The sequence below is a fragment of the Balaenoptera physalus genome (genome assembly GCF_965194825.1).
Source record: "Balaenoptera physalus genome assembly, chromosome: 5".
Lineage (NCBI taxonomy): Eukaryota > Metazoa > Chordata > Mammalia > Artiodactyla > Balaenopteridae > Balaenoptera > Balaenoptera physalus.
This window is the reverse complement of record NC_138884.1, coordinates 17,336,063-17,350,989: the sequence shown is the minus strand read 5'-3', so window position 1 is coordinate 17,350,989 and position 14,927 is coordinate 17,336,063. Positions and strand designations below refer to the sequence as shown.

Sequence of the window (14,927 nt, the reverse complement as noted above, 5' to 3'; positions counted from 1 at the left end):
ATTTTGAATAATTTAACTTTTGTTTATACCCTGAATTTTTAAAATGTTTTGATTATGTGTGTTCATGTTTAATTTCTGTCCTTATGTATACAAATTTTTGTGGTCTGAATTTTTCACTTAATCTCATTTATTTAAAAATAGATATTTAGATATGGACACATATTTTTCAAAATTATGTTGGGGCAGATGCCTGTTACCTCTTTTTGGTATGCTTGACTATTTCTTTGTTGTTGAGAATTAAGACAATAACAGTGTTACCCATTATGGTTAACATAGCAATGAACATTAGGGTGGAAATATATTTTTAAAAATTATTCTGGTAAATATCTTTCTTAGGGTACATACCCAGAAATAGGGTTAGTGGATCAAAGCATGAACTTTTACATGGCTTCAGAGAAGGTGTCAATAAACTCCAGCCTGTGGGTCAAGTGTGGCACATTGCCTCTTTTTGTGAATAAAGTTTTATTGTAACACAGCCACACATTTATTTAGATATCACCTATGCCCTCTGTCATATTTCAAGGGCAGAGTTGAGTAGTTCAGCCCATAAAGCTGAAAATATTTACTATCTGGTTCTTTACAGAAGAAGTGGCTAAACTCTGCCTAGAGGCATATTACTCAACTTATTTCTGAGAGGCAGTTTTCACTACTAACAAAGTAAGTGTTGACTGATTTCACCATACCTTCACCTGTGATGAGAATTATGATTATAGTAAAACATTTATGAATTGCCTTTTCTCCATGATAGTCTCATTCTTGGAACTGAGAGGAAGATTGAGAGATCTAGAGTTTGTACCAAGGGACCTGGCAGCTTAAAAAACTGTCCTGAAGCTTGGCTATATATGCTTCCAAAGAAAGTCTATTACTATGGGAGTCACCATATTAGCACTTCAGTGACTGCCAGGTGCTTCCTCTCTCTAGCTAATGAGTTCTATGGAGCCCTCATCCTCATCTAGTTTGTAATGCCAACAACTATCAGACTTTGTAATATTGTCTACTTTACCACACTGAACTGTTGCAGATGTTTTGCATTCCAAGAGTACCATTTAATATACACAAAAGTGCCGTAAAGCAAAATTTAGGTTATTGCATAAAGGTCTGCTGACTTGCTTCAGCATGGCACTATGCTGAGATTGCAAGCCAGGTGCAAAGGGCCTATCACGTTTCATCATTTCTGTGTTGCAAAATCAGGTAACATGGGTATATTATAGGTCAGATTATCTCCTTGTAATACAATGTGACCCAATTTGCCAAATAAAAATGGAATGAAACAGCAGCTTGTAGCAACACCTAAAATATCTTCTGAATCATTATCTCTTTAATGAAAAGCAACACTGGACAATTTCAACGCAAATTGTGGTTTAGCATCTCATTAACTGAATAATAGCTTTTACACATGATGCATTTCTAAGCACCTGAAGTGTTACAAAAATGTTACACCAAAATGAATCAAGAGTCCATTCTTCTATCCATCCTAGATGACAAGTAAGATCTTTCTGTCTTTCATTATTTCACAATAATAATTTGTTTTTTCTTTTATCTTCCACAGATACTAAGTAGAACAGAGTAAGATTTCCAAGCAGCCTATTTGCAGTATTTCTATGTGTTTAAAAAATTTTTCCACTGTGGATTATGTGGCTATTTGATTCTGATTTGCCATTTGACTGGCATATTTTTTTCTTAGGAGACTTAGGGGATCTAAAAATAAAAGAGGAGTTGACTTCGTGTATGAAAGTCTCCCCAGAACATAAATTACTTCTGGGCATCTCCTAGTGCCAGTAAAACAAATCTCGCAACTTTTTAATTGAAGCCTACTGAGACCAGTATGTCTATTTTTTAGTTCATTTAAAACATACCCCTCCAGAAGTGATATTTTCCTTTCAGTAATCAAGCAATTACTAGGCTGATATCACTTCTTTTGCACAAACTTTGCCTTGTGTTCATCAGTCTGGTTCTTTCACCCTGATAAGCCCTGGCTACTGAGGCTGGAATAGCTGTTCCATACCAGGTTTGAATATCTGCAGGCATTTTCCTCCTATTTCACACTGAGTTAGCAATCAATCCCATCTGTTATTTATCATTAGGATTTCACAATGTGCTCTAAGCCATTCTTCAAGTAATGTCTTAAACTTTCGAGGCAGCTTTCTAGATAGATAGATAGATACATACATACATACACGTACACATACATATACACACAGTTTTTTATATCCTATAATTCTCACACAGATTTTAGATAATATGGATATATAGGCATCTGGAAATAATTATTTGTGAAAAAAAACCTCACTTGTATATGCTCATTGCTTTATCATTCTCTATGAAATAGTATCAGATGACTAATTGATATACCATGTTTATGCTCTTAGTAAAAGACAAGTTGTTTTTCAAAACACTCATGCATCAAGGCCAGGTAATCAATCAGGTGTTAACATTCCTTGATTTTTGCTTCAAGCAATTCTTCATTGACTTATGCAGTATTCTCATATTTGATGTGTTGTCAAAGTCAAGAATAATCAGTACCAAATCCCTCACAGGCCATTTTGTTGGGGTATTAATGTTAAAATATAGCAGTATATAAATTGGCTAGTGTATGACATGTGTTTCAAATAAAGACAAAAAACACTACCCAAGAAAGCCCTACAAAATATTGTCCTACTGTTTTATAAATGAAAATAAATGAACTTCACTTAACATTTACTTTAAAATATGAACAAATTTGAGCTGTTATGAATCCTTAAGAGTGCTGCTTCATTGTGTATGGTGTGAAGGCCTTTTAATCCAAAACTTTGCTTCACACAATGAAATCTGACTACTTCCACTGGTTAGTACGTTTCAAGTAAATACAATTATTTAATCTTTAATGTATCTCAAATGCTATTTAATATTTGATCCTTTATCCATCTCCTAAGTCTCTAAAACTAAATAAGTCTTGATCAAAATACTAGATCTGTTTCCTTAAGAGATTTGATAATACTTTTGTAGAAAATATCATTGCTTATTTTCATTTTTCAGTATTTTAGTAAAACTATAAAGGCTACTCATACCATTTATTAGAGCATAACAAGATGTCCTAAGTTTCTAAAAATAATTTCAAAGAGCTGCATAAGCTCCTTGAAACCATGAATGATGAAGTATGGAAAATCCAAAAAGTATCTACTTTATACAAATTATATTTTCGATCACTTATTAAGATACTCCTAGAATAAACACCAACTTTAATATATCAGGTTTGAAATGCAATTTTTCTGCAAAGCATAGGAATTTACCAACTAAACTTTCCCTACTACTTGTTACAGGGGACTTGCAAGTATGTTTCAGTAAAGAGAACAAATTTATTAATAAAAGCTCTTGAAATAAGATCTATAACTTTTTAAGAGTATGCCTTTTGCTTTAGAATTATTAAAGCGTAATTATTGGAACCCCTTAAAGTCAATTTACCCAAATAAGAGCATTATAAAAGCATGAACAGGGATGATTGTAAAATTATAGGCTCCACTGGTGACTGAGCTCCAGGAGGCAAAACATTTTATGTATACTTTCTTTGATATACCATATCCATGTCTGTTATATAATTTCTTTGGCATTTTTAATTGATCTTTTAGACAGTTTATAATACTGAACTTGGGGAAAATGTGATTTGAAAGTACAGTGGCATCTGTTACACAAATATCTACTAGGGGCAATTAATGCTTCGAATTTTCCCAAAATTCCATTAGGGAGGAGGGAATAGGTCAGAGAAAATTGAAGGGAATAATAGAAGGAGCATAGCAGAAGGTTATAGGCTTTGTTTAGACATCTGGATATAGAAGAAAAACAGCCTGAGTTGACATTCTCCTGTTTTTTTCCAAGCTTTAGTGGAGAGGAAGTCAACATATTGTAAATTGTTTTCCTTCCTAGCTTGTGACATTGAAAAACTCTTACCTCCTAGTTTTGATTCAAGCTAGTCATCCAGCCTCCAAATTTTGGATGAGATGTGACTCATCCCAATTCTTTTTAAGATCCAGTTGGTCACGAAATTCTACGAATTATTCCTTTAAGATATCACTTATCCAAGTTCTTTTCACTTTACTTTCATTGTCAACATCCTAATCCACAGTTTCATCACCTAACACAGAGACGAATCAAAGAGCCTTGTATGTGTTCTAACTTCAGTCTCCTCCATCTGCTCCAGCCTACATACAACTGACAGATGAACCTTGCTTAAATCCTTTTTCTAAAAATTTGTGTCATTATCTACTCATCCTTCACAATGAATTTCAACAGTACATCCTGTAATGTTTCTCTCTCTCTATCCAAACAACCATATATCATATGATTTCTCAAAGATAACTTTAGCTTAACTTATAAAAGCCTCTACATCTCAGGGTTTATGTATCTACTGGGAGTTGTTTGGATTTGGCCTATGAATTGAGCTTTAAAGAGATATAATACCATTACTGAAAAATAATTTTTCTATTTGTTCTAAGATTTTTTTCAAGTTCATCTTTTCTTGATATAGTGGCTGCATTAATTGTTCCTACAACCATTATCTAGCTTTTGATTTAGAACTAATCACCTATTAGTTATCTATTTCTCACTTAATATTTCTCAAGATATAGGTATATTTTAATTTATATTAAAAGGAACCAAATTTGAAATGTTAAGTGGTTACAAATAGATCTAGATATAATGGGATATTTTTGTTTCCCAATTATCCAAATGTTAAACTTTTCTTTTTTTAATAGGTGATTTCACAATATCAGACAGGATTAAGTAGCTATTCCCTGGGCCCAGAAATAGAGGAAATCAGGAAGTTTAACTGAATTCATTTGAGTTCAGATCTTTCTAGCTAAACAAATCCTGATGATATACTTCCTTTGGAATTTTAGGAAAGAAAATTCAATTAATTAAGTTCAAAATATTGCTATGAATAACCAGTGTTATTTTTTGTTGAAAATTAACCTAAGCATATCAAAATAGATTTCGGTTACAGGTTTGATTGTGTCTACCAAAAAGATACATTGAAGTCCCAACTCCCAGTACCTGTGAATATGACCTTATTTGGAAATAGGGTCTTTGCAGATGTAATCAAGTTAAAGTCACATTGAATTAAAGGGACTAATCCAATGACTAGTGTCCTTATAAGAAGAGGGACATTTGGACACAGAGTAGGCAGAAATACGGGGAAGAACTCCATGTGACAGTGGAGGCAGAGATTAGAGTGATGCACTTAGAAGTCAAGGAATGCCAAGGATTGCCAGAAACCACCAGAAGCTTGGAGAGAGGCATGGAAGAAAATCCTCCTCAGAGCTGTCCAGAAGGAACCAACCTTGCCGACACCTTGATTTCAGATTTGTAGCCTCCAGAACTGTAACAAAATAAATCTGTTTTTTTGAGCCACCCAGTTTGTGATAACTTTGCCACAGTAGCTCTAGGAAAGGAAAAACTGATTGTGTTTAGCTAAACTACTAATATACGTATCTATCTATGCATTCATCTATCTCTCATCATCAGCGATCAAGCTATTCAAATTCCATCCATCCATCTGTCCGTCTGTCCATCCACCCATCCTAACAAAGAGAACAAATTTTGAAGTCAGTCAAAGCCAAGTTGCAAGATTCTCAGCAAGTTCTTAGTTTTTCAAAGCCTCAGTTTTCTCATCTGAAACATGAATAGGTTTTAGGATTAAATAAAGCTTAGAACAGTACCAGAAACATTAGTAAGGAGTCAATAATTATACATACACACACAAACACATACATATACACACATATTGTCTGCTTATAACCATGTTCTCTTTATTCCTTAGCAATATCTGCCTAGCTCACTATGTATTTTTCTATATGTCCATATATACATACAAATGCATAAGTGGTTTGGTAGCAGAAACTACTGGTTGTCCTCCAGTATCCACACTTTCCTCCTTCTTTCAGAGCTTCACTTGAGTACATAAAAATCTGGAATAAAAACTGTATTTTCCACCTGCCCAAACTCACAAATTGTGACCATAAAATTCTATTCTAGCCATTAGAATATATGTTAAATTGTTGCATCAACTCTCAGTGAGAATGCTTAAGAGGAGACAGTGCACCTTTGTTTGTCAGATCAGGCCCTACTTGCTGGAACCCTATCAATGTGATTAGCTGGAGTTCAAGTAGTCATTTTGACTATCAGGTGGAAACTGCATGTTGAGAATGGTAAAGTGAAAGATAGAAGAAAGATTAATTATAGTTTCTGTCATGGCCAACTAATTGTAACAGATGTCCATGTACTAATAACTTGAGAATATTTAAATCTCAGCATAAAATTTCTCATATGAACAATGAAATATATAAATGGGTTGACTATAGGAGCTCCTATATGTGTCTATTTCTCGTTATCTCCACTATTACCACCCTAGTCCATGATTTTACCGTCTCTTTCCTAACCCATTGCAGTTGTCCCCAAGTGGTCTTCCTGCTTTCACTTTTGTGCAACACCATGGTCTATTATCTTCATAATAACTTGTTTTCTTTGTTAAATAATGGGTCAAGTTATATATTTCTCCTTCTTAAGACTCTCCAGTGGCTTCTACTGCATATACATCAAACTCCTTAAAATTTATGGTAAATTCCTTTTTGGTCTGACCTGGTTTTATCCTTTCATTTCATGCAACATGTTCCTTATAGCCAACATGCACACACTCCAGATTTATTTCTGTTTATCAAATATTTAAGGCTCATGTCATGTTACTTTCCTAAAGAGGACTCCTTATCCAAAATTATATCGCCCTCACATAGACACACCTAATCACACTCTACCAGCAATCTCTGTGTCAATACTATGTTTTATATTTTGTATACTGTCTACTGCAATACAGTGTAAAATTACCTTGTGTATGTATGTTTGTACACATATGTGTATATACTTATTTTTTATCAGCCTTAACTGGAATACAAGCTTTATGAGAACAGAAGCTTATCTATCTTATTTATCTTCTTATCGAAGTTCCTGGAACATATCTGGTACATAATAGATGCTCAATAAATATTTGATGAATGAACAAATGAATGAACTCAAAATTAAGACTTACAGAAAATACTTAAAAGGGCTTCACATGGTTATCCTGAACAAAGGAAGATTCAGGGAGAATATCTGAGTAGCTGTCATGAAAATAATCTAAAGATATTTCAAATGGAAAAATAATTTTTTTGGTATACCCTTAAAATTAGGATACCTATTTTGATTTAAGAGAGAGAAAACCATTCTAAAAATCAAATCTGTGGAAAGATAAAATGAGTTGTTTGGGGAGTTTTTTGAATAAAATCTAAATAATCACAAGGAGGGTTTCTATAGAAAGCACTGAGCCTTAGTATAGATAATGTAGCTGCATTATATATATGCCATCCTCTTATACCGAGGAGCTGCTTCCTCTTTAGCTATCATAACCCAATGTGGCATTATGTTATCTTAAAAGATTATGCAAGTAATCTAATTAAGTTTATTTTATTTTCCTCATCAAGCCTATGAGTTACTCAAAGTACTGGAAATACCATATTTTAGATCTGTCTCAATGGTATACCAACATTTAAATAGGTTACAAAAAAATCCAGTTTCCCCCCCAAAATTTTTTTATAATCTATTCCCATTTTTTTGTCCCCTCTCAACCTATCACCATGATCACTGAATCGTACTTCTGAGGAATGTGGAAGGAATATTATTAGGAGAGGCAGTATGAAACATCCTGCCACTGGGACCGTTACCCTTTTATCCAAGAAGATTCTTTCCATTTCTTGTTATGATGTCTTATCATCTTCAGCACATGACCATACACACTGGGGAATATAGGCTCTACTGTGCATTTTGGTCCTTTGTTCTTATAAGCAGTATTAATTGCCCAGTAATCAAATGGCAAGCCTAGCATAGACTCTGCATAATATATGATCTAAGGGAAAGGTGAAAAGCATGAATGGCAGTGCAGTGGTATGAAGACTGTTCCTGAATAGCATGGTCTGAAGGTAGAAGATAAGGAACTTCAGTCTGGGTTATTCTAATAGTGCTGAGCAGAGAATGAAAAGGAACAGAAATACTGACTAGACTCTTAGTTACACTGAAATCATCTAAAATAGCCAGAGTAGTTACTCAGAGTGCAGGCCCTGAGATCAACGCTGACAGAGTCTGATTCCCTGTTTTATCACTTACTTAGCTGCAAGACTTTGGACGAGTCACTGAACTTCTCTCATTTGTTTCACTGTAGAAATGAAGATAATGATGGCATGCACATGATAGCATTTGGGGAGGAAAAAGTAAGTTAATTCATGCAAAGCACTTACCAAAGTGCTCGATGCATCAAAAAAGGCCCACAAATGTTAACACTCTAATTCTTATTTTATACTTTATATGCTTAATAGCCTCTGCTTTCCTAAGTCTTCTACCTTTACCCTCCTCTGAATGGCTGTTTTTTAATCAATTGAGAATAGAGACAAAATTATAGAACTTAACATCAAAAAATTAGGATAGAGGAATGGAGAAGAAGAGAGAATAAAGGCTGGGGACTAAGGAAACATGTCTTGTGACTATAAAGCAATGAGGTTCACAATTTTCTTCCACAATAAATTCTGAAGGCAAATTCTTAAGAGGAGTTTCATTCCAAAAATGCTCAGAGCAAAGACAGTGAATTTGAATAAATTTTGTCCCCCCAAGGGATTCCTTTGAAGTAGCACTCTTGTTCTGATTATGTATCCTGTAAAACTTACTAAAAATAAAAACCACTTGGCATTATACAGACAATCTATTTTAGAACAATTTGTAAGCAAAAGAAATGTGTATATATGCACGTTCACACATACACACACATGTTCTTGCCTAGTAATTGCAGAAATCCATATCATAAGGCAGAGTTCAGATAGCAACACCTTTGATGTTACGGTTCACGATCAAATTACATCAGCTTTTGAGTCTGGCCATGGTCAAATAACAGCTTTGATACTTCGGGTCAGTTGAACAAACATTTGTTATCTACTCTCTGCAGGCACTGCAGGAGAGTCCCTCTATGATCTAGTGAGTACATCAGACACGTCAACAGCTGGAACAATACCGCTGACGGTTTCCTCTGACAGAAATGGCAAATGTGTACAAGAAAGTACAGAGGAGGGTGACAAAAATCATATGACTAAAAAAGGATTCGAAGTTTCCTTCAGGAAGTGTAACTTGAGTTACACCTCGCAGAATGGACAAAACTCTGGTAGCTGGAAAAAGTGAGGAAACAGGCTCTGAAATGGAGGGTTTAAAAGGCATATTTCCCTTGAAGTCTTAGTCACTTGACAAACTTAATTCTTTATCTCTGATGCCTTCTGGTGCTAATCCCAGATTTCCTGTCACCCTGTTATAGGAAATCTACCCAATCATTGATTTCACCACACCCACATGTTTGTTCACGAGCATGTTTTCTGAAATGATTGAACTGGCCAATGAATAAGTGGTTAGAGGCCATTTGGGGAAGAAGACTTTAAGTTCTGAAGAAACTCTGAACCTTAAATGAAAAAAAATATGTATAAAAGATACTGGGAAGAGCTCTCCAAGATCAGGGGAGAGAGAGATCTGTGCATTATCTCACATTTTCTGCATCACCACCAAATTTATTTTAGTAATTCACTTCAGAGCCTGGATGCTGCATCATCAATGACTGTACCGTGAAGCCAAGCAAAAGGGGCTGCTCAGCAGTTCCCTGCCGCTTCGCCAGTGCAGACCTAAACTTAGAACCAACTCCGCTCCACACACATGCTCTTCCTATTATGCCATGGTTCATTCTAATTAAAAGGCATAAATCCCCTGCTTGCAATGGCAGGCAATTTTGTTTATTTTTGTCTTAGGTAAACCATACAGAGCAAAACTCATGTGGACTGGGGCCATAAACATGAAGCCCAGAGATAATAAGACCACTATTTTCCTTTAGGAATGACTAGAAAAATCAATGAAAGGGTTTGGTAAGAAGGGAAGACTACAAGCTCAACCAATCAGGAAATGATCTGTCATTTGGATGAGTCTAATGAGAAAAGCAATGCAGTGGATGCTGTGACATTACGCAACAAAATAGTGAATGATTAAGAAGTGACAAATGCAGGAGAAAAAAAAGGTACAAAAGATAATTTGACAAACTCTTCCCAAAACTAACCAAAAATTTTTTTTTCTCTGCGTTAGTGGAACAACTTGACATGAGGAGAGTTATCCTATTTTCAAAGAATTTTGTGTGAAGTGAGTTAAATTTTTATATAATTTTAATAATTAAGAATTGCAAATATATGTAAAGAATTTGGACTTTTAATGATGTAAACTCTGAAAATTGTGCTACATTTATTCAGAGTGCATTAAAAGTAGAAGAAAAGCTGATAATTATATTTTCAAGTATAAATATCATATATTTTATTTATTAAAATGGAAAATTAATAAAATACATTTTACATTGAATATAGTTAGAAAATTTTAGATCGTACATTTTACAGAATTAATATGTATTATCTGACCTCTAATTCAGAGTATTTTAAAACTCTCTTTCCTCTTACTTCTTTTAAACAGAAACTTACGTGTAATATTTTTTATTGACTTAGATCATAACAGTGGAGTATCATGGAAGGATGTTGGCCTTAGGCTACCTGGTCATGGATTCAAATCCTAAGCACTATTATTTTCTAACTATGTAGCCTTGGGCTAGTGTCTTAAGTTTTCTGAGTTTCCTAAGACTCAGTTTCCTTACATTCAAACTACAAAGCCTGCCACAAAACACACATCCACAATATTAATTTTCTCCTATCATTCCATTACATAGTCTCAACAAGAAGTTAAAAATCTGACCTCATCTGAGATCCAGTTAATAAGGTGAGAGAAATCAGAGAAATTTGTTTCCTATGACTTCAAGTACAAAATTTATTGCACCCTAGGGGGATTTAAATGATGGAGAACACCAGATGTGAGTGGAGTTTGCCTAGCACAAATAAAATAATCTCCTTTTCCTTGAGGATGTTAACATTTAGTAAATGTTAATGATAAAACAAGTATTACATGCTTAGTCGTGTGCTGCAAATGACTAATCTGGAGTAATCTTTAAATAGGGAACAGTTTAAATAGCAAATTCATATTTTGGGTTCCTATTTGTAACATGTAAGCTTCATGTAACATGTACACTTCAGTAAAACTTCATGTGTCTTGAAATATCTTTATGTGAATATGCTGACTGAAAATGGATCATTTGACAAAGACATATGAAGGTCGATATCTAGAAAAAATAGTAAGATTGGCTTAATTTCTATAAATAATGTATGCAAGATAATAGAAATATGACTCATTGATTTGTTAATAATATTTTTGTTTTTAAAAATACAAATGTTGCTTGGCTCTAGAGGCAATGTGCATATGCACAGTGTGAGGAATATTTTCTGACTCTGCCTGTGGAACTTCCTTAAAATATAGGCTCCAAGAGTTGTTTGTTTGTTTTTCGCTATGGATACTTAATTTAATGACACTCTTTTAGAAAAAGTTAATTTACCACATAAATGGCCATTTTGAGTTAAGGCTTAGAACTAATTATGAATATTCTCAACATTTTTAAAATAACAAAAAGGACAAATAGGATTAGGAATGAAAAATGGGTAATGAGTGAGGGATAAGGGTAAAGCTCAATGATAGGGTGATACATTGAAAAGGCTTCTGGGATAGAATTGACTGAATGACCCGGGGCCCAGCTCAGCTGACTCCTGATCTAATCATTTCCCATATAATCAAAGTTTATAGTCTAGGCAGAGAACTTTGCCTGTATGTATGCGTGTGTGTATTTTAGATAGGAAAATCTCTCCCCCACCCTTTGGGGCACATTTTTATCAGTATTAGTTATTCCTCTGGGCTGTAATAGAATGAGCCATTTGAGCTGTGTTGGAAAGTTATTCCTTAAACAGAAGTGGACCCAGACTGTTACTCTGTTCTCAGTGTTTAATCCTGCAGTTTTTAGCTCTCCTCTGGAGTCGTGCTGTGGTCAGCTCACCGGCCACACTGGTCACTTCTCCATTTCCCAGGGGAAACAGAGTGTTACAGTTACAGTGAAAACAAAATGAGCCTCTGAGGCAGACAGACCTGAGCTATATCCTGGGCCTCTCAAGGTGAGCAGATTACTCAAACTCAACGAGACCCACTATCTTCACCTGTCAAATGAGGATAATAGGACCTACCGGCTGTCTGAATTAAATGAACAACATCCACCAGATATTTAACAGGATTCCTGACACATAAAGCACTCACTAGAGCCTTTTCCCTTCCACATTCTCCCATGCTGTTAAAAGTATGTCTTTTGGGCTTCCCTGGTGGCGCAGTGGTTGAGAGTCTGCCTGCCAATGCAGGGGACACAGTTTCGAGCCCTGGTCTGGGAAGATCCCACATGCCGCAGAGTGGCTAGGCCCGTGAGCCACAACTACTGAGCCTGTGCGTCTGGAGCCTGTGCTCCGCAACAAGAGAGGCCGCGATAGTGAGAGGCCCGCGCACCGCCATGAAGAGTGGCCCCCACTTGCCGCAACTGGAGAAAGCCCTCGCACAGAAACGAAGACCCAACACAGCCAAAAATAAATAAATAAATAAAATTTTAAAAAAAAAGTATGCCTTTTGTTGTGTTTTTGGAGAATGTTACTCTAGCTTGATAAAATATTGCCTAAAATAATGGTAAACTGGCTCTGATTACATGACTGAGACACTTTCCTATGGGTTTATATTTGTCTATTATGGCTGCCTACTACTAGGTTTTTGGCTGTATCCAAATAATAGAGATTTTTTAAAAAATATAAGTGAAGTTACCACAGTATTACAAAATCTTAACATTCAACGTTCTTTGAGTTCTGTGTTAAGAAAGTGCATGTGTTAAATTGAATACCTGAGTTTTCCTATTCACATATGACATAAGAGAACCAGTGACAAACTGAAATATACCAGTTAAGTTATTCATCATATAGACTGTTAGATTTACCAAATTATTTATTGTATTGAGTATTTAAAAGCATATATCTAAACCATATTTTAATTTAGCCAGATTGGTTTCATGTATATTTACTATACATGTTTCAGATGGTACCATTTTAACATGTCTAATTTATTTTTTAAAGATTATGAAAATAATTTCTAAGTGATACTATTGTTACTGAGTTCTGTGTTTTTAATAAATCTAAGAAATTCTCAAAAATAGAATTCCCATAGAAATGAATTCTAAGTTTTTGAAAAATGGGAGCTCATTTTGGGGGCTTAATTATAATCTGGTACTTTTAATTATAATCTGGCACTTTATAAGTATAATCAGATACCTGATTATAGGGACATGTATGCACTCAACAATAATAAAAAAGCTTAAATTCTGTCTCTTCAGATATGGATATCTTCCCACCCGCTTTTTATGTTTGTTGTAGGGCAATAAACTCTTACTTTTCTCCTACTGGAAAAGAAAAAATTACCTTCTTTTAACATAAATTTTATTTACATTTAATCTTTTTCCATTATGATTTTGGTTATTCTGTTTAATAATAGAAAAAAAACTCTATGCATACTTGATTGATACTAAATTCTTTCAAATATCGCACGAGAAAGCACATAGAAATCACAGTACAAAGATATAAAGTTTATAAAATAAAAAATGGAAAAAAGATATCAAATAAAGCAAAAAAATGTTTTACCTGATTTTGTTTGTACTTAAATTTCATGTTTTCTCATAAGGATCTACTCAGTGAATGACTCTAAGGAAATTTGACTAACTATTTGTTTTACATATACAGTATTTATTGAGATTTCATTAAAAAGATGATTTTGTTCAAGTAATTTCTCATTTCATAGCAATAGATGACAGAGAGAAAATTGGAAAAATAAATATTGATGAGTACATTTCAAATTGAAATTTCTATTAAGTCTTTTTTTTTAACATCTTTATTGGAGTATAATTGCTTTACAATGGTGTGTTAGTTTCTGCTTTATACCAAAGTGAATCAGTTATACATATACATATGTCCCCATATCTCTTCCCTCTTGCGTATCCCTCCCTCCCACCTTCCCTATCCCACCCCTCAAGGTGGTCACAAAGCACCGAGCTGATCTCCCTGTGCTATGCGGCTGCTTCCCACTAGCTATCTATTTTACGTTTGATAGTGTATATATGTCCATGCCACTCTCTCACTTTGTCCCAGCTTACCCTTCCCCCTCCCCGTATCCTCAAGTCCATTCTCTAGTAGGTCTGTGTCTTTATTCCCATCTTGCCCCTAGGTTCTTCATGACTTTATTTTTTTTTTTTTAGGTTCCATATATATGTGTTAGCATACGGTATTTGTTTTTCTCTTTCTGACTTACTTCACTCTGTATGACAGACTCTAGGTCCATCCACCTCACTACAAATAACTCAATTTTGTTTCTTTTTAAGGCTGAGTAATATTCCATTGTATATATGTGTCCATCTTCTTTATCCATTCATCTGTTGATGGACACTTAGGTGGCTTCCATGTCCTGGCTATTGTAAATACAGCTGCAATGAACATTTTGGTACATGACTCTTTTTGAATTACGGTTTTCTCAGGATATATGCCCAGTAGTGGGATTGCTGGGTCGTATGGTAGTTCTACTGTTAGTTTTTTAAGGAACCTCCATACTGTTCTCCATAGTGGCTGTATCAATTTACATTCCCACCAACAGTGCAAGAGGGTTCCCTTTTCTCCACACCCTCTCCAGCATTTATTGTTTGCAGATTTTTTGATGATGGCCATTCTGACTGGTGTGAGATGATATCTCATTGTAGTTTTGATTTCCATTTCTCTAATGATGAATGATATTGATGTTGAGCATCCTTTCATGTGTTTGTTGGCAATCTGTATATCTTCTTTGGAGAAATGTCTATTTAGGTCTTCTGTCCATTTTTGGATTGGGTTGTTTGTTTTTCTGATATTGAGCTGCATGAG

The 14,927-nt window shown here is 34.8% G+C and overlaps 1 long non-coding RNA gene across 1 annotated transcript in view; it reads right to left on the bottom strand.

The window, feature by feature from the left end:
- Window positions 1-1,300: 1,300 nt before the first annotated feature.
- LOC309660860 overlaps window positions 1,301-14,927 on the bottom strand; it is an 850,010-nt gene continuing 836,383 nt past the window's right edge. Inside the window, exon 2 of the long non-coding RNA XR_014263688.1 lies at window positions 1,301-14,252. This is a non-coding gene — a long non-coding RNA (uncharacterized lncRNA). The remainder of the gene's footprint in view (window positions 14,253-14,927) is intronic.